Genomic DNA, 24320 nt, shown 5'->3' on the forward strand with positions numbered 1-24320 from the left:
TATATATATACCACATCTTCTTTATCCAGTCATCTGTCGATTTGTTTTCTTGCTTTTTCCATTTGTTTGTTTTTTCTTTGTATGCTTATTTTGTTATTAGAGAATTTTCCATTGGGAAAATCCAGTTAGAAATAACTTCTTACTTGTGCCCTAAGTGGGCCATATTTTTATTGACTGGCTCTTTTTTCTAACTCCTTCCTATTTTTCCCTATGTGGTTGCCATACTTATATTTGGGTGAACTTTATATAATCTGATAGCGTCTAGCAAGACTTTTCCCAGGTAATTACTTGTCTCTCAAGAGGTGTTCCCAAGATGATATATGCATGTATTCCTAATTACTGTGAACACCTCTCATGAAAGTATCCTCTCTAATTACTTTAAAAAGTCATCTTTCATTAAAGTAATTTTTCTTCTGGCCTCTTGGTAATTATCCATAAAGTTATGATTTCTGATAGTTTTGAATATGTGAATGCTTACCCAGAATGCTATTTTCATCTGTTTCCTTATTCTAGGCTAGCTGCTTCTGTGAGGTATGAATCTTACTCTTGTGAAATAGGGACTCAAGAAGACACAGAAGCATGAATCTAGTGAGAATTAGGGCAGAGTAGTTCCTGAGGTGTTTTATACTACCTCTCCTGAGTCACTGCTGTTGGGTGTGGCAGATATGGCCAGGGGAGCTATTAGTAATACTGAGAAACATTAACCACCAACTGGCCCATGGCCACAGATGGGAAGGTGAACAGATGATGGGGCTTATCCTGGGATTTGCCTGGCATTATAAAGGTAGTACTAGACTAGAGGCTCTATTATCAGGGGTCTACCACTAACTAGTTAGAGATTGAACAGGTCATTGTACCTCCCCAGGTATCTTCATTTATGTAGTGAAAGACAGGAAGCAAAGCCTTTCAGTGTTTTTTTTTGAATCTAATGTTCCTGTCCAGATCTCTAATAGTGCTTCCCAATTCAAGATTATTTCAATATGTTATACTCCTTGCTGAATTAGTCCATTATATGAATAATTTTTTTGTGTTACAGTGTGTCACTTCCATCTGCATGACTTTGTGATCATATCCTTCCCAGCAAAGTGATATTGATGTATTTATCAGTGCCTTTATTAGGCTAGGATCATCACTGCCCTGATGTTCCCGATTTTTATTAAGAATTTCCTCTCTGCCCCCCCGTTGCAACTCTCACTGTGAATACTTTCATTGAACTTGAGTCAAAATTAGTTTTTTCCAGGGGCGCCTGGGTGGCTCAGTCGTTAAGCGTCTGCCTTCGGCTCAGGTCATGATCCCAGGGTCCTGGGATCGAGTCCCGCATCGGGCTCCTTGCTGGGCAGGAGGCCTGCTTCTCCCTCTTTCACTCCCTCTGCTTGTATTCCTGCTCTTGCTATCTCTCTCTCTGTCAAGTAAATAAAAAAATAAAATTAAAAAAAAAATTAGTTTTTTCCAGGAAATGTTTTTTTTGTGTAGTCAGATTTAATGACATTTTTTATCCTGTGGCATTAATTTGAATACCTCTTCTCTAAAATGTATTACATGTTCATATATATATATATATATATATATATATATATATATATATATATACATACATACATACATATACATATACACACACACACACACACATTGTGTATATGTGTGAGAGAGAGAGCGGTATCTTGTTAAAATTGCTGTGCTAACTGTTGTTGTGTCTGTAGGGGAATCCACTTTCTCCACTGAGCTCCTGGTGCTCTACAGGGAGGTAACACATTGCACATTCTTCTCAGTTCATTTACCTACTCCCTTCTTCTACTATTAGCAGTAACTCTGATGATACTAAGTATACAGTTTTTAACACAATTACTTACTGGAGGGGAGAGGAAAGAAGGCACCATGCAGGGACTCAGACCTTATTGCACGATCAGGTTATGGGCTTCCTTAGTTGACTTGAAAACATGTATGGACAAAACACTGTAACTTCTCTCTCTCTCGCTCTCTTTTTAAATTACCCAAATTCGAATAATGTTCTTTTTTAAAGAGGCTTCAGGGAATGGTATGAAGGCTCTGAATCTTGGAGTCAGTTAGAGCTGGGTTGAATCCCAGTTCAAATAGCTGTTTGTATTAGCTATCATACTACAACCTCTCTGAGCTTTATTTTTCCCATCTGTAAAATGGCGATGCTAATACTCCATGGGCTCCTTGTGAGGATAGAGTTGAGATAGTTGACATGTCAAGCATGACACATACACATTTATTGATTGATTTATTGATTTGTCAGAGAGAGAGAGCACAAGCAGGGGGAGTGGCAGGCAGAGGGAGAAGCAGACTCCGCACCCAGCAAGGAGCCCAATACTGGACTCCATCCCAGGATCTCAGGATCCCAGGACCTGAGCCAAAGGCAGACGCCTAACCGACTGAGCCACCCAGGTGCCCAGACTCAGATCCCTTTAGAGCCAAGCTAGAAAAATAACACTGCAGAGGGGAAGAAGGCATGTGGTATTCCAGCAGGGAGTGAAAAAAACATGGGCAAAGGGAAGATAACTTGACTTTGTAGGCATTCTTGTTTAAAAATCTAATAAATGAAACATACCTTGCAGCTAAATGAGATAAATTTAGGACCTCAAGTGCACACTGAGGCATCTTATCAAAAGTTAACTTTCATGAGACTAAGAGGATATAACTGTCCTTTACTTATCTGTCCTTCTAATGAGTTGTAAAATGTAATGGGGGTTTGCTGCGGGAGCCTTTTTGAGATGATGAGGGCTGTAACACCAGACTGACATTTTGTATTTAAAGGGTTCTGCCTGCCCTTCTATAGTTGCCACAGATTCATCATGTGGTGTATACATTTATATTAATTATTCTTTTTTTTAAACTAGTAACTCTTCAAATTATCTTGAGAAAAAATTGTTGGCTTTTATCATCAGGACTAAAAGTGGGATCTGGTTTTGAGTAATGGATTTATATTATGTAATCTAGTAACAGTATCAGGTAATATTTACTGAGTGCGTATGTGTCGGGCACTGTGCTAAGTACTTTACATGCATGACCTTAAAGTGACCTTCACAACTACCCTGTGACTTATGTACTTTTTATCATCCATATTTTACTGGTGGATAATCTGCTTTTTTTGTGATAGGCATGCCTCCAAAATGATCGTAATTGGAAAGTAGTGATGACAGCCTATTCCTAAGTGAAGGTATTAGAAGATACGATTGAGAGGCTCTAGGATTCAAACTAGATGGTGGAGACGTGGAAGCACTGGTTTCTAAATGAACCACGTAGGAAGCCATTGTGGGCTTGCTATTAGAGGTCACAGGAACCTCTCTGCCACTGACAGAAGGTTGTGATTGAGTTGATGAGATGTAGCATCTAGGTTGCAGACTATATCAGGAGGCACTAAAAAGAAATGGAATCTCGAGTTTAAATGCAGGGGAAATTTGAAGAAGTAAGAGAAGGGGCAGTCAGATAACGAAGCTGTCCTTTGGTCTCTTCAGGCTTCAACTGTGAGGGGGGGATCAGTCAATCTTTGGCCAACTTTATGGGTAAAAAATATGACAGGGTGTTCATTCATTCAAGCAAATATTTAGTGCCTACTGTATGTCACGTACTGTTCTAAATTCTGTGGATACATAAGAGGGTAAAGTACATAGGAAACCCTGCCTTTGAATGGAGCTTACATACAAATGAGGTAGATAATAAGCATAATAAATGAGGAGTGGTATGGAGAAAAAGAAAACAAAGCACAAATAGGTTGGGTCAGGAGGATTGAGAGTGATGGTGGTGTTAGTCTGCATTTTAAATAGGGCGCTCAGAGTATACCTCATCAAGAAAGCGACAGTTGAGGAAAGAGGAAATGAGACAGCATCTTTTTGCGGCAGAGTAGGCTAGACGTAGGGTAAGCTTTAGGGCAGGAACATGACTTCCTGTTTGTTAGAGGATGCCATTAAGGATGCCAGTTGCTGGACCCAGGAAAGAGGGGAGATGCATAGGTGGGTTCAGAGAAGTAACATGGAGGGCCGCATGAGCTATTATAAGGATCTTGGCTTATATACTCTATGTAAAATAGGGAGCCACTGGAGAATTTTGAGCAAAACAAAGACACAATCAATTTCAAATATGCTATATTAAAGGATACATCTGGCTGCAATATTGAAAATTGACTATAGGGCTCAAGAATAAGCACATCAGAGGCTCTGAAAATAATTCAAGTACGAGACGATGATACATTAAATGGTCGGGATGGCAGCAGTGATGGTTAGTTTTTGGACATATTTTGAAGACAGTAAATGTCGGTGTGAAATAAGTTAAAGAGTTACTCCAAAATTTTTGGCCTGAGCAATTGGAACGATGGCATTGTCATTTGAGGGTGGCGTCGGTCATCAGAGAGTTGGAATCAGGAAGCACAGAGACCAGGTTACAGAGGCCTGGAAGTTCCTATTTTCACCACTTCCCCAGGATGGTTGACCAGTAACCTAGCCACCAAGACCTACAGACATGTCTGAGTAGACATTAGGGATCACATTTGAATCCAAACACAGACTGGACTTGGAGATCAGTCCTGATCCTGAGGGCGTAGGTGAGGGATGGAAAGTAACTTACATAAGATTCGGATACAAAGTAATGAGCGAATGGAGTGAGAGATAAGAAGACTGACTGGCTGGGGCGCCTGGGTGGCTCAGTTGTTAAGCAACTGCCTTCGGCTCGGGTCATGGTCCCAGGGTCCTGGGATCGAGTCCCATATCGGGCTCTCTCCTCTGCGGGAAGCCTGCTTCTCCCTCTCCCACTCCCCCTGCTTGTGTTCCCTCTCTCACTCTCTCTGTCAAATAAATAAATAAAATCTTTAAAAAAAAAAAAAAAAGACTGGCTGGATGCTGACCCAGGACCTGATAAAGCAGGAGCTTACATAACCTGCTGAGATGTGGAACCTCCCAAAGGCAATTATTTAGCAACTCTCATATGCTGGGTCAGGTGAGTGAAAGACAGAATAAGACACTGGGAAGTTGTCACTTGGGAGGTCACTATTTTCACAGGTCATTTGGGTGGATAAATTTGGCATTTTCACATAGTAGGGGATGTGGAGTGAGGAGAGTGGGTTTGAAGAAAAGGAAGGCATGGGTTGGTGGGAGAGGTAGATTGAGATCCAGTTGTGGAGGTCTTTCAAATCAGTTCAGTGGTTATGGCTGGTAGGAGGTCATGAAATAGGGAAAAATACAGGACAGAGATAAGGAAATAAAATCTAGATATTTTCTTCCCTGTAAGAGAAATAGATGGATAGAGAAGTATATGTGCACACAAGGGTGTGTGTATGCATTTTAACACCTTCTGTAGATCTCTGAAATAGAATGTTTATATGTAATATACTTGAGATCCTACTTGAAATTATGTATAAAAATGTCTCCTACTTTTTTCACTTAGGATTTTTCCCATAATAAAATAATTGATTTCCTGTACTGATAAGCAATGGCATCACAAAGCAGGAACAGTGGGAGCTGCCTGCCCTGGATGCAGGTAATAAAGAAGTTCATTATCTCTAGGGAATTTAAAACAACATAAGATTTACTAAAAGGCAGTCTGCTTTTTTATTACACCATATGCTGGCAGTTGTAAATAATGTCACTGATGATATGCTGCTCCTCACCAGGGTAGATCCCTGCTCCCCCCACCCAACCTTACCCCTTCTGTCATTCCTTGGTACACCAGCGCTGATATGACGAGAGTCTCATGGTAATATTCCTTTAGAAAGGAACAATGCTTCATAACTGTTTTTATGTAATCATTAGACACTCCATAATTAGTTGACTCACAAAGCTTTAAAAGCAGAAAAAAATCAGTACACATTTTTTTTCACACACCAACACTTTCCTTTGGACTGTATTAATTTCTTATTAATAATTACCTTTCAGTTTCCCCCTTAAGAATTCAAACAGATATTTTAAACAAGTAAATAAATGTGAAAAGCAAAAATATTGTCATTTGGCTAAATATCAATCCAATATGTGCTACTGGAAAATCCATAATCATGAAAAAAAAAAATCAGTATCTGTGTCATAGTAGTCCTATTAAAGCCTGCTGAAATCCTGGAGCAGTTACTGAAAAAAAAAAAAAATAATAATAATCATGAACCATGTAGTCTTTTTACAAATGGGCTGTTGGAAATTGAGAAAATCTGAAAGTCTGAAGTCACCCAAATGATTAGTAACTATTAGGACAGATAGTATTCAGGCTTCTCAATTTCCATTACCAGACTTTTTTTTTTAAGATTTTATGTATTTATTTATTAGAGAGAGCATGTGCACATGAGAAGGGCTGGGGGGGAGGGGAGCAGAGGGAGAGGGACAAATAGACTCAGCACTGAGCAAGGAGCTCAGTGTGGGGCCCTACCCTATGACCCCAAGATCATGACCTAAGCCAAATCAAGTTAGACGCTCAACCGACTGAGCCACCCAGGCGCCCCTCCATTAATCAGACTTTTTTATGTTATGTTGCTTCAATTGCCATTTTCTGGACATTCCATGGTAACTTATTCCTTCTTAATCTTGTAATGGTTATTTCCCTATTTGAAGAATCCTTTTCTGTATTGTCTCCTATTCAGTTTTTAAAAACCCTTCTTAATGATGAGTCACCTCCTGTGATATTGCCACTTTGTACTTGTCCTTTGATTTTAGATGAGCTGTATTCTCCATTCTGTCATAGGGTTCAGGATTATTATTCTTTTCTCTCTTAAAGAAAAAACAACTGGGTTATTTTCTTTTTAAGATTAGATTCATATTTTTAATTGAAATATAATTAACGTACAATGTCTTTGTTTCAGGTATACAACATATTGATTCAACAGTTCTATACATTGCTCAATGCTCACCATGACAAATGTAGTTACCATCTATCACAATGCAACATTATTTTTTAAAATTGATTTGTAATCTTTTTCTTTGCTGTATATGAATTCTTTGTTAGATACCTATATTGCAAATATCTTCTATGGCTTACTTTTTCACCCTGGTAATGGTATTTTTTTGATAAACAGAAGTTCTTCATTTTAACATAGCCCAATCTTTTAAGGTTAGCTATTTCAGAGTTTCTTGGAGAAAATATTCGCCTATCCTAAGATTTATTGGCTTTTAGAAGTTTTATTTTATCTTTCATATTTGGGTATACAAATCCTTCCAGTATTGACTTACATGTATGATGTGAGGTCAGGGTCCATGTTAATGTTTGTACGAAGATCTAGTTGACCCAGCACCTTTAATTGGCAAATCATCCTTTCCATGCTGTACTACAGTGTCACTATTGCCCTAAATCATGTAACCACTTATATATACTGGTGTATTTCTGGTCTCTGTTCTGATGATCTATTTTCTATCCTTGTGCCAAGACCAAAGTATTTTAGTTACCATAGCTTTATAGTAAATCTCTTTGTTTAGTAGTGTAAGTCCTCTGTTGTTTTCGTTTTTTTCTCCCAGTATTGCCCTGGCTATTCTAAATCCTCTGCTTTTCTGTAGGAATTTTAAAATCATCTTGTCAATTAAAAAAAAAAAAAAATCTGAGATTTTCATTGACATTACGTAGAACAGTTTGAAAAGAATTGGACTTTACAATATTGAATCATCCAATCCATGAACAAGGTATATCCCTTCTTGATACCTTAAAAGTTTTTTGTTCTAATTTTTTTTTTGTCTTCTTTACTAGTATATAGAATTGTGTGTGTGTGTGTGTGTGTGTGTGTGTTTTGACTTGGGTCCAATGACTTGGTAAATTGACTTATTCAATCCAGTACTTTGTATATAGATTATTTGGAATTTTCTACCTGTATCATCAGATCTATAAATAATGAGTTTTATTTTCTCATTTAATTTTCAAAGTTTTTGATTATCTTATCACATTGCTAGGTCTTCCATTACAATGTTGGATATAACATGAAATATGAATAGTGCTTCCTATGGAATTTTTTCTTAAACTCATTTTAATTGTAAAGTCAACTGACTTTTAATGTTTGTTTAAAGATAATGTGTTTTTTTCTATTTTAAGATTTTCTTCTCTCATTTTCAGTAGCTTTAATATGATGTAACTACATGAGTATGTATTTTTCATTTTTTTTTTCTCTTGGACATATTAAAGCTTCTTGAGTCTGTGTCTTAATGTATTCCTGTTGTTTAAATATCTCAGCTGGCATCTCTTCAAATATTACTTCTGCCTTATTCTAGTTCTCCTCTTCTAGGAATTCTAATTAGAGGTATGACATACATCTTTGTTTCTTTATTTAAAACATCCCATATAAATTTCATACTCATTTTTGTAATTTCCATAACTTTCTTTGTACTTCATTCTGGGTATTTTCTATATAGTTATCCTTAAGTTACTGTCCCTTCTTCATTTGAGTATTATTTACTATTAAACTCGTCCACTGATTTCTTAATTTTGGTATTGGTATTTTTCAGTCATGTAATTCTTGAATGCCTAAATAACAGTTACTTTAAAGTCTGTTTATGATAATACCAATATCTGGATCACCTATAAGTCTGTTTCTGTTGTTTGTTTTTTCTCTTGGTGTTTGTTCATTTGGTTCTGTCTTCTCATGTGCTTGGTATTTTTTGATTGAATGCTGGATATTTAGTATAAAAAAATTGCAGAGGTAATCTCCTTTAGACAGGATTTAGTTTTCTTTGGGTCGACAGCTAAAGTAAGATTAGATCCTCATATTCCAAATAGGGATTGAGATATAATGAGGCTGAGATTTAGTCTTTCAGAATAGTGGTCTATCTCCAGTTTTCCCTTACTCTTAGGGTAACACTTGTGGAATTTCCTTTAAACATTGAAGGTGTTTACAGGGGCCTTTTTCTTAGAAGAATCTGAACTCCAATGTGATTGTCAAAAACATTCTTAAGCTTTTTCCCCTCTTACCAACTTCCTTCTGCTTGGTTTCTTACCCTTTTACTCAGTGAGAAATTTAGGATTTGGCAAGTGTCTTAAGGGCAATACCACAAGGAATCTTGAGTTCACTTTATTGTGATTCCCTTTGCTCTGTGATAAGGGGTTATTGAGTCCGTTTTGCCTTTGTGGTACTGGCCTCCAGTTTTGTTTGTTTTCTCTATCCCTCTGAGATTACTGGAAGGTCTTCACCATATCTTACCTTGCTACCAGTGCCTTGCTCTGAATTGGCAAATGTGTAACTGTTAGGTGAAAAAGTGGCAGGAAAAATTTGTCTTACTTTGTTATTTCTCTTCTATCTATGATCTTGGCCCCACAAATACTGGCTGCCTTAATTATTCTTTTCTGGACCTTATTTCCAGTAGGAGAGTTGGTCTAATAAAATTATCATTAGAGAAATCCCTTTTATTTTATTTTGAATGTATTAGGATGATTAAATATCACAAAATCTGTAGGTGAATTTAAGAAAAAAATAGCACACATATCAGATACATATTAAAGGAGTTTAAAATAAAAACCATTGATAGTGTTCACTTCAGCAGCACATATACTAAAATTAGAATGATACAGAGAAGATTAGCATGGTCCCTGTGCAAGAATGACATATAGATTCATGAAGCATTCCATAATTTTGCTGGATGGGGGATGGGCCTTAAGGAAGGCATTTGTTGTGATGAGCACCGGGGTGTTATATGTAAGTGATGAATCACTGAATTCTACTCCTGAAACCAATATTACACTGTATGTTAACTAACCAAAATTTAAATAAAAATTTTTAAAAATGATAAGCTATCACTATTTAAATGTTTAGAAAAAAATATTTAGAATTTCTGTCTAGTACAAAAATATAGATATTAACCATTCAGTGAATCAGTTAAAGCCTAGTTTTATTTTATTCTTCTTTTGAGCATTTCCAATATTTTTATGAATGGAAACCATCCTGTGTCTTATTTTAACTTCCCATGCCCTTACTTTGTCAACATTTCTCTGTATAATGCATGTCATGAAACTCATTATTTTAACCAGTATTCCAAAGAAATTTTGTCTGTATAAGCTATAGATGATAAATTCTTGTGCTTAGAGTACTACTCAAAATAATATACATGTAAGAATATGTTAGGTATAGATATGCTACCTATGTAAGGATGGACATTCATGTGTATATATGAGGGGATAGGTACAGTTTTGCATGTTTAAAATATTAGAGACCTGCAAGTCCTTGAAAAACACTTACAAATGTTTAACTGGGAAACTTAATAGGGCTTACATGCTCTTAGGTTTAAAGTCTTAAAAAATTAACTCTATATGTCACAAATATCATATACAGCCATATATAATTTAGTAATAGTACTTTATATATATAACTTTTATATTTTAACTGTTTCAGTTAAACTTATTTTTTTAAACAGAAGTATATAATGCCATAATCTATTCAAAACATGAAGATGAAAGCAACCCTGAGTGAAACCAAAAACAAGAATTTTATAGCATTATGTTCTTTACAGTTGTGTTCTAGAAAACATGTTTGGGAAACTGTAATATTAATTTTTTTCAAGTGTATGTTTACTTCATCTTTTTTCCAAAAACATTTGCCACATTCAAACAGTAAATGTGTTCATTGAGCCAAGTATACTAATCTTTCTCTTTGTAAGTTACATTCCAAATAGTTTATTTCAGTTAACAGTCCAATTTAAAAAAACATGCAGCTCATTCCTAAAATAAAAGATTGCCCTGTCAGCTGCCACTTTATGTTTTTGTAAAAGTAGACCAATTCTGATTCAATCAACATAGGTTTTAGGATTTATTTACATAGTTTCACAGTAGCAAAATCCCTGGAGCTCAAAGTCACAGATTTCCCAGAGCTTAGTTTCACATAAGTATATGCGTCCACACTGTTTTATTTATTTATTTATTTTTTATTTTTTGGTTTATTTAAATTAATAATTCCAGTATAGTAAACACACTGTTTTTTTTTTTAAATTTTATTTTGTTATGTTATGTTAATCACCATACATTACATCATTAGTTTTTGATGTAGTGTTCATGATTCATTGTTTACGTATAACACCCAGTGCTCCATCCTGGTGATGGGTATTAAAGAGGGCACGTATTGAATGGAGCACACTGTTTTATTTTTAAAGGTGATATCAAAGAAATTGAGAGGTCAAACAATTATTTAAAATAATATTTCAGGAAATGTGACCCAGAGAATGCACTCACTTGTTACTCGTGTTACTCCCCTCAACACCAGAAGTAAAAAAAGTCCATTTTTTCCCCCTGGTTACTACTGAAGAAACTGGTACAGATTGCTATAACTATGTAACAATATACTCAACTCATGTGGTCGTATTAACTGAGAAGAAACAGTGATAACAATTTTTTTTTTAAATTACGCATTTATCATGGGGCTTAACATTTAAAACTGGACTGAATATCTTTGTTCTCAAATGCCAACGGCTGCTTTGATAAAATCCCCAAAGCTTCCTTCCCAACTGGGGACTTTCTAGGTGAATGCCTTTGAGTTTCCAGCTCTTCCACCTCAAATGCTACCCTCTCTTCTAATCTGTTTTCTTCAGAGGAAAAAAAAAATCTCTGCTCTTGACCCACACCCCTGATATTCTATTACTTTGATTTTTGTTTTTGTTTTTTACTATAGTTGACACATGATGTTAGATTAGTTTCAGGTGTACAACATAGTGAATCAAGGACTGTGTACGTCATGTGATGCTCACCACAAGAAGTGTAGCTACCATCAGTCACAATACAGGTTACAACATCACTGACTATATTTTCTATGCTGTGTCTTTTTTTTTTTTTTTTAAGATTTTATCTATTTATTTGAGAGAAAGAGAAAACAAGCAGGGGGAGCGGCAGAGGGAGAGGGAGAAGCAGGCTCCCCAATGAGCAACGAGCCCAATGTGGGGCTCGATCCCAGGACCCTAAGGTTATGACCTGAGCCGAAGGCAGACACTTAACCAACTGAGCCACCCAGGCACCCCTGCTGTGTCTTTTTATTTCCATGACCCTTATTCATTCCATAACTGGAAACCTGTATCTCCCAGTCCCCTTCACTCATTTGCACCCCCCACCAACTATCAGTTTGTTCCCTGTATTTATAGGTCTGATTCTTTGTGTTTTATTCATTTGTTTTTTAGATTCCACATATAGATAACATCATATGATATTTGTCCTTTTCTCTTTGATTTATTTTACTTTGCATAATATCCTCTAGGTCCATCCATGTTGTCCTAAATGGCGACATCTCATCCTTTTTTATGGATGAGTAATATTCCATTGTATATATATATATATACCACATCTTTATCCATTTACCTTATTGACAGACATTTGAGCTGATTGCATATCTTGGCAATTGTAAATACTGCTGCAATAAACATAGGGATGCATATATCTTTTCAAATTAGTGTTTTCATTTTCTTTGGGTAAATATCCAGTAGTGGAATGATTAGATCCTATGGTATTTCTATTTTTAGTTTTTTGAGGAACCTTCATACTGTTTTCTACAGTGGCTGTACTAATTTACATCCCTACCAAGAGTGCAGAAAGGTTCCTTTTTCTCCACATCCTTGCCATCACTTGCTATTTCTTGTCTTTTTGATTCTAGCCATTCTAACAGATGTGAGGTGATACCTCATTGTGGTTTTGATTTGCATTTCCCTGATGATTAGTGATGTTGAGTATCTTTTCATGTGTCACTTAGCTATCTGTGTGTTTTGTTTTGTTTTGTTTTGTTTTTGTAAAAATGTCTATTCAGGTCCTCTGGCCCATTTTTAATTGGATTATTATTATATATTACTTTATATATTTTGGGTACTAACCCTTTATTGGATATATCATATGCAAAAACTATTAGAAATAATAAATGAATTCAGTAAAGTTGCAGGATATAAAATTAGTACCTAGAAATCAGTTGTGTTTCTATACAGTAGTAATGAAGTGGCAGAAGGAGAAATTAAGAAAACCGTTCTATTTACATTTGCACCAAAAATAATAAACTTAGCCAAGGAGGTGAAAGATCTGCCTGTACTCTAAACTATAAAACATTGATGAGAGAAATTGAAGGTGATACAAGCAAATGGAAAGGTGTTCCATGCTCGTGGATTGGAAGAATTAATATTGTTAAAATGTTCATAGTACCCAAAGCAATCTATAGGTTCAGTGCAATACCTATCAAAATACCAATAACATTTTCCACAACACTAGAAAAAATAATGCTAAAATTTGTATGGAACCACAAAAAATTCTGAATAGCCAAAGCAATATGGAGAAAGAAGAACAAAGCTGGGGTATCACAATCTCAGACTTCAAGATACACTACAAAGCTGTAGTAATCCAAACAGTAAGGTACTGGTACAAAAATAGATCAGTGGAACAAAATAGAGCCCAGGAATAAACCCACACTTATATGGTTAATTAATCTACAACAAAGGAGGCAAGGATATGCAATAAGGAAAAGACAGTCTCTAAAATCAATGGTGCTGGGAAAGCTGGAGAGCTACACACCCAACAAATGAAACTGGCCCACCTTCTTACACCATACACAAACATAAACTCAACATGGATTAAAGACCTCAGTATATGACCTGAAACCATAAAACTCCTAGAAGAGAGCAGAGGCAGTTATTTCTTTGGCATTGGCCATAGTAACATCTTTCTGGATATGTCTCCTCAGGCAAGGGAAACAAAAGCAAAAACTAAACTACCGGGACTACATCAAAATAAAAAGCTATTGCACAGTGAAGGAAACAGTCAACAAAATGAAAAGGCAACCTACAGAATGGGAGAAGCTATTACTTTGGTTTTTATACCTTTAATTTGTATTTATGAGTGTTTCATTTCTGCTTTCCAGTATAGCACTGCTCTAGAGAGAATTGCTTGCCTCCATCCTGCTATCATTTCTTCTACCATTTTTTTATCTCTTATGTTTTAACCATTATACTTCCTTAAGAAATAGTTTCCATCAAGTGTCTGTACTTCCTTATTTTTCTTTCCTCCCATTCCTACAGTCTGGATTTCTCTTCCGTTCTTCTCCTCTATAGGTCGCTGTTGTCTGTGTGGTTGAGACACACTGGCGACCTTTTAGTCACCCTCAGTTTCTTCCGCTTTGCTGTCAGCTAGTGTCAACTTTTAATTCTCTTGCCATTAGTTTCTATGATATTTCTCTATTCTTTTCCTGTACCTTTAACTGTTGTTTCTTAATGTTTCCTGAAAGGGAATGTTTCAAAGATTTTTCTCCTTGGGTCTGTCCTCTCTGTGCATTTTATTCCTTAGTGCTGCCTTCTACTTCACACCTTCGGCTACCATTGCTATTTATGACTCTGGGCTGGCCTGTCTTCTGAACATTGGTCTTTAATTCTAGCTGACCATCCGGCGGCATCTTTACCTGTGTGGCCAATGGGACTCCTGACGCAATATGTTCAAAGTAACAGCTAGAAATTTATGAACTTCACTATACTTTCCCTCCTGTCATCTCTCGGTGAAAGGCATCATCACTTTCTTAGACACTGAGGCCATCATACTTTGGAATCACATATGATTCTTCTCCCTCTCATCTTACCCAGTTCTGTGTGGACTGTACTTAGTGACTCCCTTCTAATGAAAACAACATGGCTGAAGTGATGATGTGACCAGGTTACAAAAGACATAATGCTCATTCCTTGCTCCCTTTAATACTTTCTCTGGGGAAGCCAGCTTCTGTGACTTGAGGTCACTCAGCAGTTTATAGGTAAGCCCAAGGGGTGAGGAAATAAGACCTCCTACCAACAGACATGTAAGTGAAGTGTCTTGGAAGCAGATACGCCGTACCAGCCAATTCCAGATGACCACAACCTTTGACTCTTGAGTCAGAACCACTCAGTTAAGCTGCTCTCAAAGTTTTCAACCACATAAACTATGAGATAATAAACATATGTTACTTTAAGCCACTAAATTTGGGGGGTAATTTGCTATGCAGTGATAGATAACCAACACAGGAAGCCTGATGTCTGCTAATGAGATGAGAGTCCTCCTTAGAATTCTCTTCATTTATACCACTGACGTGTTCCTTGACACTGTTTATTTGTATTGTAGTTACTCATCAACAAATTTTATACTTTGGTGAATTAGGGCAAATTTTTACAAGTCTGAACTGTTTAATAACTATGTAAATAGAGCTTAAGATATGAACCAAATTTCTGTATCAATTCAGTAACAACACTTTATGTCTTAAGAGATTCTAGATATAATTGTTTACCATCACCTGGTGGTTCTTAAAAGACATTCTCAGCATCGTAAGTTTCATATTTCCAATTATGTTATATTCAACATCCATGAACCAATTAAAATACTGTAATTCTACTAAATCAAGTTACAAGTTACAGGGCCAATTTCTAAATTAAATTCTGAGGTTGAATACTTGCACAGAGTAATATAGATGGAAAGTGATTCTTTTTTATAAAAACGTAAAGTTTAGCACCAAGGATTCTTCTTTGATAACACTTATATGCAAAGAAATATAAAAAGGAATCTTAAAAAGTACTTTGTAGTGGACATTTATATGTGTGAGCCCTCAATATTTATGACTATAGCCATCCTACTTCTCCATTCTGGAAGTGATTTGACAATCTAATCACTTTAAGTGTTACAAGTGCTAAAAGATAATTGGTATTTTGTCATCTTATTTTAACCTGAATCAGTATGTTTTATGGTGGTCAGAGAACAGTCCTCTTTAATTATGCCACCAAGGAAACTCTTCTTTTCCATTTGGACATTTATATTTGTAGAGGGTTAGTTTAAGGGTGAGGGAGAAGAGTTCTTTCTAGGCTCGTATTTAACAGTGTGGCCTTTGCTCTTTAATCACATTAATTCTGTAGTATATGCAGCTGGTGGCCTTCGATGACTGTGGTGTCCACTGCTTTAAGTGACTCTCCCAGGTGTTCCATATTTAAATTCAGGAAGCAATGGATCTACCAAGAATTTGCAAACTCTCAAGTCCTAGAAGCATTTTTTTAAATCTCATAATTAGTAGATGGTATAAGTAGTCTATTGGATTCTGATGAATGTCTTGATTTTATTTAGGATGACAATCCACTTTCTGTAACTTATGTGTGTGATGTCTGCCAATAAAAAACACATATACCAAGGGCGCCTGGGTGGCTCAGTCGTTAAGCATCTGCCTTCGGCTCAGGTCATGATCCCAGGGTCCTGGGATCGAGTCCCGCATCGGGCTCCCTGCTCGGCGGGAAGCCTGTTCTCCCTCTCCCACTCCCCCTGCTTGTGTTCCTGCTCTCGCTATCTCTCTGTCAAATAAGTAAATAAAATCTTTAAAAAAACCACATATACCAAAAAAATAATGGACAGATATAATCTGGTTTATGCAGGTATCTAATATGTGAGAGAACATACTTGAAGAGATTTTAATTAAGAATATGTGTCATCTTAGGGAAGCTAAGAAACAGAACTCTACGGGGGTTTGTCCTCAACCATCTGGTGTTTGAATTAACATTTTTGTTTTTGACTGGAATAAAATACAAAGCCTCTTCCTTAAGTTTGGAAGGGGTACAGGCCCTTGAAATTTAGGATTCTAGTGGAGAATGGTTTTGTTTGGCCAGAAATGTATTAGAAATGAGCAGGGACAAATTTGACATTTTCCTTTCGGAGAGAAAGAAAGTTCAGAACATGCAAGTGTCCGTGGCGGCTTCAGGCAACGGTTTTGAGCATGGACTCTGGATCCAGACTGGCTCTGAATTGTAGTTCTGCCGACTTCGCTTTTACCACGTGCTAGGTCTGGTGCCCTGTGACTAAAAGAGTATTTCATTGGATCCTCAAAAACACCATAGGCATGTTTTATTTTTCCATTTTTTCAGATAAACTGAGATTTCAAGAAGTTAAGTAATTTGACCAAGATTAGCAGCTGATACACATGGTAGATGGAAGACTGGAACCTCTCTATGACTTACAGCCAAAGGATTACAAATACTCTATTGTTGTAGACTTTGTAACTCAGAAGGGATCTGGGAAAACAATAACAACAGTAATTTCCAAATACTGGAAGGGTGAGAATGAGCATTACAAAGAGCTATTGAAGAAATGATCACTCCTGAGCTGGGAGAGAACAAGTTTTGGTTTGACTGGAGCAAGCCTATTCTTGGGAAGGTAAAGGGGAGGGTAAAAGGCCCCTTCAGTCCTTCTCATTTTAGCCTTGCATAAAATTCTATTATACGTGGGTCTTTTTACTTCCTTGAGACTGCCTTTGTAACATATGTGTACCTTTTCTTTCCTCAGGTAGATGTGCCAGTTTGTGGTTCTGGCTTTTACTTTCACAAGCAGTATGTGTTCAAACACAGTTGTTTCATCAGAGAATGTTAATACACACTCACATAACCCAAGCAACACCTGTTCTAACAGCGAGCATGTGAAGTTTACGTTCATAGTTTTAACGTTGTGTGGTTGTATGTATTGTGTATAATGGTTGTTTCTATTGAGAGACACTTCAACTAAATTAGAGAAAATGGGTTTTAAAACCAATAACCGATAACGTGGCATATTTTTAAAAAAATCTTTGGTTAAAATACTTTATCAATTGCTTGGGCACCCGGGTGGCTCAGTTGGTTAAGCGACTGCCTTCGGCTCAGGTCATGATCCTGGAGTCCCTGGATCGAGTCCCGCATCGGGCTCACTGCTCGGCAGGGAGTCTGCTTCTCCCTCTGACCCTCCCCCCTCTCATGCTCTCTCTATCTCATTCTCTCTCTCAAATAAATAAATAAAATCTTTAAAAAAAAATACTTTATCAATTGCTTAAACCAAAAGTATATGCCTAACGTGTTGCCTTTCAAGATTCGGCTGCCTGTTTATAGCATCTAGAATGATTCAGAGAACCAAGAGATCAATGAATCAGCCCTAAAATAGCCAGTATAGACATGACCATAAACTACAGCTTTTTGGTGTAGCAACCACCTGGGCGTCCTCCAGAGCCTATTTATCTTTATTTCACACACAATTAAACTCCCTAATCTTTCCCAACCCAGATCAGGTTACAACTACTAAATTAGAATACAAGGAGCCGTACTGACAAGAAGAGGAAAGATTAGTTTGATATCTTGATAGCAAGAGAAAAACAGTAGGAAGCAGAACAAGAATACCATGAGCCTTAGCAGTTAAGGCCCTAAAATGTAGTGACTGGCGCTGTCAACAACCTTCTAAATTGCCATTGTCAATAAATATACATTTTCACCGTAATTTTTTTTATCCTGTACCATTGCTGAATTCATTTATTAGCACTAATAGTATTTTTGATTGCTTTAAGATTATATATATATCATGTTTATTTATTGACATTGAAAATATTTACTCTATATTATGATAGGCAAACAATGAATCCCTTTATAAGAATTCTGCAAGTACCCTATAACACATCCAAAAGACAGAAGATAAGAAATAAAAAAAGGAGGGGGGGAAGGCAGGCAGGCAGTCCTGAGACTTATACCCAGTTGTTTTCGACTCATGAACATTTATTATCTCCCTGTGAAAAGGGAGACCAGTGATCCAAACTATGGCTCTTCTGCGATATTCTTACGATTATGGTACATTTAACTGTTTATTAAATTAAAATAACTGTTTATACATTAAAAAAAATAAATTGCCATTGTCTTAGAAATCTTTAAATAATTCCAGATTTAAATTATATTCGGTATACTATGCTTGAAAAGTCAAGGAAGATTGTTCTCTATGTAAGAATGTTTTCCATTTAAAATTGATAGGACAAAGCAACAAACATATTTTGGTACTTAAAGTCACATTTCTACAACTATCAGGAAAATTACTGTGTATGTTAGCCAGGATCCTTGGAAGGAACTTCTCTTTAGTAAAAATCAAGTATATCTGTTAAAAATTAAACACAATTGAATATTATAGTCAAGCCTAGATTCAGCTGGAAAAAATAGGAAATGCAAAATAATATAAAAATACATTTGATGCCATCCTGACTGTTAGTATTTAGTTCAAAGTTGTCTCTGTATTTTCTTCACTTGAGTCTTCTCTGTTGTTATTAATACTTCATTTAATTTTCTATTCAACACTGCATCCATTCCTTCGCATGTCCTCTCCCTCAGACCCTTTAGGCTACTTACTACCCTCTAACAGACCTGGGATAGCTTTACCTGCTAATTCTGCTTCTACACTGGTGTGGCAGTAACCTGCTACGTGACCTAATGAGAAAACCACAACAGTAAAATCTGGATAGTAGATAGTCCCACAGATGGGACACAGCTATGGGTACCATGATTAATCTAAAATAATATTTATAATGCTGATAATGAAAGCCTTGATTGTATTATTATGTATTCTGGGTAGTTTAAATCTTAGAAAGCTCTTAAGTAAAGTCAAAATTTCTGGCATTTACTTATGTAATATTGCGTTCTCTATGAATAGAATAGAGGGGCAGAGGGTTAAGGAAATTTTCTTAGAACTTTTGACAGAAATCCTAATAATTTCCATCTGAAAAATTCTGCAGATGTCTGGAAAAATACAAAAGAACACAAAAACCTAACTGTTAAGTTAGCTGTCAAATTCAGGTCAAAGAGTTTAAGCTTTTGTTTGGTAGATTTATATTCTGGAACTTCTTAGTAACTTTTTTTTTTTTTTTTCCTGGACTAGGAGGATAATATGACAGTAAAAAAGACATGGAAGTAACACTAAGCTATCTGACCGAAGAAGAATTGAGCAGCTCAGTTCACAGCAATGCTTTTGGCAAGCAGGGAGGGATTAGGCATGTATAAAATAGAAATAATGCCTGTCCAATTTCAGTGTTGTAGTGTAATCAAGTAAAACAATTGTCTGTGCCAAAGAGAAGACCTGGGAAAATATCTGAATTAGTATACATTTTTACCCAGCCTTATCAGACATTCTCAAAATCATGCTATCCCTTACATACTTTTCCTTTTTCTATTCAGGTTGGCCTTTCTTAGAGTGGCTAATGTTATGTTATGTTCTCCCTACCCCTTTGGATGTTTTAGCTACTTTTTTTTTTTTTTTTTGCTTAAGTAGCATTTCCAAGGAACCAACATGGATTTCTGTATATATCCCCTGGGAATTAATGCCGGAGATGAACAAGAAGGTTCTGGCATTTTCTAACTGGCCTATTGCTGTCCTCAGTTGCTCTTCTCCTCCAAAGCGGCCTATAGCTCAGAAAAGAATTTTCTGCCAACCCCAAGACTCTGCAGGAATAATAGGAATCCTTGGGAGACTCATCACTAGCTGTGTTCAGGTGGGAAGCAGGCTTGGGTATTCTCTATACTTTGTGCGGAGACTCAAACATGGAGATGGCTGGTCTTGTAGGTCATTTGTTACTTGTTGAGAATTGGGACAGAAGCAGAAAGAATGAATTGCTGCCTATCATTAGTTCACAATCACTGTCTTCTGGACATTTCCATCTGAGTGCCTGCTGCACCCCAAACTTAGTATTTGCCCAACTGAACTCTTTATCTCTACCCTTCTTACGAATTGGATATTGCATTTGTATTTTCTCACTAGGATAATGGTATCACCATCTTAACATGAATTGAAAATAGTAACCTATTTTCCGTTTTTGAAATCCGTTTTTGTTAACTCTTCCCTCTCCCATATACCTTCTTTTACCCCCATTTAAAATTTTTATCAAGACCTGTTGATTGTCTCACCAACGTATGCTAAATTGGTTTTATCTCTTCTGTCCCGAGTGCCATCTGCTCTACTTCAGGCTTGCGTGGTCTCTTGCCCATACTGTTTTAAGAACCTCTTATCTGTCTGTTCTCCTGCAGTGTTCCTTCCTGCTAATTTCTTCTTAACCTTCAAGTTTTAATTAACATGTCTTCTCTGCTAAGCATTTCCTAAACTTCCCACGTTAGTTCAGTATTGCCTTCCATGCTCACGTGCACATCTTTGTAGCACTTACTCATGCCATGATCCACATCTTTGTTTATGCCTCTGTTTCTCCAACTAGACTTGGAAGCCCTCAATAAATTTTAAAGGTATACTTTAAAATTCTGAGCACATAGTAAATGTCCAGCATCTTGCTTAAATCAAAATGATGACTAGAACAAGTGGCCTTATTATTGTATTTTAAACAGACCTTATGTACAGCATTTATGTGAATGAGAGAATAGGTTCCAGGTTTTCCTAAATATTTCTCTCTTAAGCATTTTAAAAACCACAAGCAAATATGATTTACACTGTGATTTTAGGATGTAGTAGTAAATGCGGCAACTCTGTGCCTGAATCAAAATACACAATATTCCAGCACTCTACCTGGTTCTGTCAGTAGTTGGTTCAAAAGCTAGTGGAAATTGCCAAATGGAATGCTTTTCAAGGGTTCATTGGTGACTGAAGATAAGTTGAACTCCAGGGGCCAAATGACCCAGAGCACACTTTTTAATCATAATGAAATGATTCATAATGAAATGATTCAGGTATAAACAGACAAAAATAAAACCTATACATGAAACAGGTTAAAATAGTTTATTCCATGATGCACAGTTTATGAATGATTATAAAATGCAGTATCACATTTAAAATTGACTAGAATTTTGTGAAAATGTGTACTTGTGTGCAAAATGTAATTATGTACATGAAGGTATTAATGTAATAATTATTATAGCATACTTCAGCTTAATGGTGGGGCTTTGCAGCTCTTAGTATCCTCATGTAAATTACAAGGCAACTTGAAAGCAAGAACGTAGAATTTATCTATCTTTAGATCATTGCCTTTCAGTGGGGTGGAGTGATCGGAAGAGAGTGAGGCACTCCCAACCTCATCCCACCATGGCAGCGTATCAGAGTCTCTGGGGGCCTTTTCAGACTGTTCATTCTTCTCGGACACAGTAGGAATCGCCGTGTGTAAAGACAGCTTTTCCTTGACGAGAGTTTGTTATTCTGGAAGAATATTAGGGCAGAAAAAATGAGAGTACTATTGAAAAAGGAGTCAGTGGTTGATATCACTTTTGTTTCATATTTGCCTTTTATATTTTCACATACTCAAAATGAAGCATTTATAAAATAATAATTTTGGTGTTACAGATTCTGTCTTTTCTGTTAATCAAGTAAATATTGATGACTAAGGGGAGAAAAAGGGACATATCATTGACAATATATGCATAAATACCTGTAACACATATACATAGTAAATAAAATGCTTGACATAGGAAGGCTGAACCGACTCTGCTTCTAGCTAAATGGTGGTAAACCTCACATATGTCCCTTTTACAAGGAAGTGAGAGATGCCAAAAGTGAGCATGATAGACCACTCATTCTACTTAGTAAGAATGGCTGGGAAATACGGATGCAAGACCACAGGAACTCTGTTTACATGTGTAACTGCTAAATAACACCAGGCACCGATATACTCACCATTCAAAAGAATGTTAATTGTGTATTCAGACATTAAAGGGCATCATAGGTCAGAATTTAAATTTCTTCAATGGAACATGACTGTTCTTTGACACGAGTCAACTTTGCTGAGTTGCTGGCAACAAAAGCTATTATGGACACATATGTAGAAAGAACTGGGGATCTGTCTATATATCTAGCCAAATCAGGATTCTTGAGTAGTCTAAAAACAACAAGTCTGAAGGTTAAAGATGATAAATGTCTCAGAATATAATTTATATTGATCCTGCTTTTTTTTTTTTTAAGGTTATCCTTGAAATCTGTTGCCCTCCTCTTAATACATTAACCATGTTTTCCTAGACTGGAAACATCATAGGAACTAGGGAATTTGGCAGATGCCTAACTCAACACAGTATCTCAGTAAGCAAAATTGTATCAGGTTTAGTGTGGCTCACCTTTATAAAAAATTGTATATTATTATGACTTGAAACAAATATGGTAAAAGCCTGTTACAATAAGGCAAAGAGGTGATGGTCTTATCCCCTGAAACAATTATGTTAAAGACTTTCCTGTCCAATGAAAGAAGACGTAACACATCACATACTCACTGAAAGAAGCTTTTAAAAAGGCTGTGGTGACACAACATTGCCATGATAGAGATAATTAATGAAATAACACATAGGTTCTTATAAAAATAGCCTTGCTTCGTTTATCCGTTCTTTTAATACTGAAACAAAAGAAGGAACAGTTGCTGGTTGAAGTCACGCTGTTGAGGTGATACTAAGTTTTACCTTGGAATGACTTTGAAGAGAAGTCAGTATTTTACATTCAGATCATTTTTATTAACCAACTTGATAAAGAAGTAATTTAAGGTAATTAAGCACTTTAACGCTGACAGGTTGATGTTGTTTAGTGACAGGTGTGTCATTTGTATGGCAAGTAGCTAATTTGAGACTGTATTTTTTTTTTCAGGAGTCCCTCTCCTGCCTCCTTTTCCAGTCTTCAGAGGTCAGCTGTCTTCCCATCCTTGGGTCTTTCTTATTTAGGGAGGATAAGACTGACTTTATTTGCATTCGTAATATGTGATTGTGCCACCATTTGCCTGAATCACTTTCAGGACAGTTGTTTATTTCATCTCACTCATGGCAAAGGGATTGCCTTTTGGGATTGAACATTGTTTTCTGTATCTCTGTGCTTTGCTTCTGACACTGAAATCAAACTGCATGTTGTGAGATAGCAGAGTAATTGTGTTTCGTGATGTTGACTCTGAAATTGGAAGACCGTGTCCCCAAATGCACCTACATTTCTATTTCAGAGGCATATGTGAGTCTATAAATCATGAATTCACTTTTAGTAATTTTGGATCATATTTCCATTGTTTTGACTCTACTAACTTCCAGAAGTAGAAATTTTGGAAGTCTGATCCCTAGATGGAATTTTGTCTTATCTAGGGACGCATTAGTGGGAATTGTCCAGGTCTATCCTGAGAGTCTTCAACTCTCTTGTGATAATAGTATTTCTGAGAATTCTAATTAGTTTGTCTTGGTTATCGGAGAGGCTACACATGCCCTTCTTAATTACAGTCATTTTGCTTTTGACAATTTCCAATACTTTTGCGTTTGTCTTAAGATAAAAAGACTGCAGAATTCTAGGCAGACCTCCCTTATATTGTATAAGAGTAAGATTTAAGATTGTTCTCGGGCGCCTGGGTGGCTCAGTCGTTAAGCGTCTGCCTTCGGCTCAGGTCATGATCCCAGGGTCCTGGGATCGAGTCCCACATCGGGCTCCCTGCTTGGCAGGAAGCCTCCTTCTCGCTCTCCCACTCCTCCTGCTTGTGTTCCTGCTCTCACTCTCTCTCTCTCTGTCAAATAAATAAATAAAATCTTTAAAAAAAAAAAAAGATTTAAGATTGTTCTCTTCATTTTACTTCTATTACTTTACTAGTGATGTCCAAAACCTTTTATACGTGTAACCCATTGTTCACTCGGGCAGAAATAAGTCTCATTAAGACAGAATTTTTTAGAGTGCTGGTTTACTGTATTTTCTCT

At 36.6% G+C, this 24320-nt stretch overlaps 1 protein-coding gene and 1 non-coding gene across 2 annotated transcripts in view; both read left to right on the forward strand.

Moving 5' to 3' along the window:
• The window catches only part of FAM83B (family with sequence similarity 83 member B), a 60921-nt gene that overhangs the window by 6548 nt on the left and 30053 nt on the right, over positions 1–24320 (forward strand). The gene's annotated exons all lie outside the window — the stretch shown is intronic.
• Positions 9440–9546, forward strand: LOC118001662. Its single transcript, XR_004676771.1, has one exon. It is a non-coding gene; the product is annotated as a U6 spliceosomal RNA (small nuclear RNA).

The sequence above is a fragment of the Mirounga leonina genome, unplaced genomic scaffold, assembly GCF_011800145.1.
Source record: "Mirounga leonina isolate KUSES-001 unplaced genomic scaffold, KU_Mleo_1.0 Mir_53, whole genome shotgun sequence".
Lineage (NCBI taxonomy): Eukaryota > Metazoa > Chordata > Mammalia > Carnivora > Phocidae > Mirounga > Mirounga leonina.